Source organism: Hypanus sabinus, chromosome 12 (genome assembly GCF_030144855.1).
Source record: "Hypanus sabinus isolate sHypSab1 chromosome 12, sHypSab1.hap1, whole genome shotgun sequence".
Taxonomy (NCBI): domain Eukaryota; kingdom Metazoa; phylum Chordata; class Chondrichthyes; order Myliobatiformes; family Dasyatidae; genus Hypanus; species Hypanus sabinus.
In genome coordinates this window covers 30909532-30911984 of record NC_082717.1, presented here as the reverse complement: position 1 = coordinate 30911984, position 2453 = coordinate 30909532, and positions in this window count along the sequence as shown.

Sequence of the window (2453 nt, the reverse complement as noted above, 5' to 3'; positions counted from 1 at the left end):
ATAAAAGGTAATAAAAATGCATTATCAGAAAATATTTTGGTATATTTTGTTACAAGTTTAGCAAAAAGTTTTGATGTTCATCGTTGCAATCTTAAAGTAATTTGGGTTGATAATTTGGTTTCAGTGATTTTTTTTTTGTCATGATAGTACTCAGAGTACAGTACCTGTTTTGGGAGTCTCATATTGGCTTTGCCTGTCTGTGTCAACATGGTGTATTTAAAGACTAGATGGTAGGAATGCCTGGCAGAGGATGTTGATACTGACTGGTTCACTGTTCTGCCAGTGGAGTTGTAGGATTTTGCAGAGATAGGTTCCACCAGCACTTTTCACAGACATCGTGTCTGTGGTAGGTAATCCATACCTTTAAAGCACAGAAGAAAGTGGAAATCACTGTCGAATAGATAATGAATTTTAAGCCAGGTATGATCCAATGTACCAGCAGAATGAAGGGAATGCTGAATTCATTGATACTTGCCTTGATGAAAGGTGGCTACTTTCATCAATAAGCTAACAGAAGCATGTCTTCCAGAACCTTATTACAAACCTTTATTGCCAGAGTGTTGGGCCATGCAATGGAGGTAAGTTAGCAAACCTTTGCTTTGCAAATACTTCCTAAAAGGCCCATTCTGTCATACCTTTTAGTGAATAATTTGACATTAACTTGCAATTTGGCTTTTAAATGTATGAATACATGAGTGTCATCTTCATAATTCACCTTTAAAGAGTTGCAGTTACTTTGGTTCTGGAGTTGAAATGTTTATAGACTGAACAGTTTCTCATTTGCTTCACGGGGGATTAGCTCCACTCCTGCTTCAAGTTTTGGAAGTGAGACATAGTATTGAGTTGACAAAATGCAACTATGACAAGATCAGATCAGATGCTAGAAATGAGCTTAACTAACAGGATGTTAGGTCTGTTGTGGATTGCTGTTAAGCAAAGCTATACCATTGCCTCCCAACACACACACACACAAATAAACTTGAACTTCATCATCGTCTTCCAGAGTGCTGGACTAATTAGCATCTAGTGGGAGTAAATTAAACACTTACAGAGTAAGGATTTTACATTCAAAGCATTAGCCTTTCTCCTTTTTAGATGTAAAACTATTATAAAAGATTGCTATTTTACATTTATAGTCTGTATTTCATTCAATTTCCAGTGTTTGCAGTTTTCTCACTAATTGCCCATGTACAGTTTCTCCAAAATTTTATTTTTGAATTATTTGAAATGGCACAAAAGCTGGTGAATTTATTCATTGATTCATGAAAGGTGTTGGGCCAATTAGTCGGTAGGGATATTTTATTTTCAAAAGGTCATGAAGCTTAACTAAAAACTGAATTTTTAAAAAAAGTCAGCATTCAAAGACAGATCAAAGAAATAAGATTGTGAGAATGGTCCAATGAGAAATAGTACCAGAGCTAAGAGCTTTGAAGGATATGTGAAAAGGAAAGGAATGGCCGGTTAATGTGGGTACCTCAGAGACTGAAACAGGAGAATATAGGAACTTCTTTCTACCATTTTCCTCTGTTCAACCTGAACCTGCATGAATGGGAAAGAGCAGTACAACTCAATACTTTAAAAGTTTATTAAAATCTGACCGAACACCAGGAGTAAGTGATACAAATACAAATAATATGTCAGACTATATTCCCTATACACTCTGTCCTGAAGCAGGGGCTCCACCCAATACATCAACTGTTCCTTTACCACCGTAGATGTTGCTCAGCCTGTGAGTTCCTCCAGCAGTTTGGTTTGCTTTTGCATATGACAGTGATATTTGATAATACTGGAACTATGATATAAAATATTACAGATTATCTAATCTGATTACTTCTATTTCCCTAACCTTTGTTTAACTTCTGATTACTGTCTTTCTATATAAAGGGTCAATCATGTGTGCAGTTCCTTTGCAACTGCCTTTTAACTTTAATTATTATTTATCCCTTCGCTCTTGATGATTTTAATAGAACTCAATCACAGCAACCATTCAGTGTTCTGACTACAACTCGTAGAAAACTGCCCCCATCTCTTTCTTTCTGAGACCTTTTCATTTATAATCCAAAAACTACACCAGTGATTATAGGACTGACAAAATTTTCCATTTTGTTTGCACCATCTCCATTCTGTAAATAGTATATCCTTTTATTCCAGATTGCCTGGTTGTGTCCTCAGTTGGCATTCGCAAATGTGAACATCAGGAGAAATACCCCAATGGTTGGAGTTCAGACATTCCAATATTCTAAAAATCTGCAGATGGATTTCCAGCATCTGCAGATTTTCTCATGTTTCAGAATATGGGAAAGTCTGCTGTCCAACCATTAGGATATTTCTCCTGATGTTCATATTTGCAAATGCCAACTGAGGACAGAACTAGGCAGTCTGGAACAAAAGGATATACTATTTCCGCTCAACCATTCTGCATAATCTCTGACAATTTTAATAACTTAACAAAA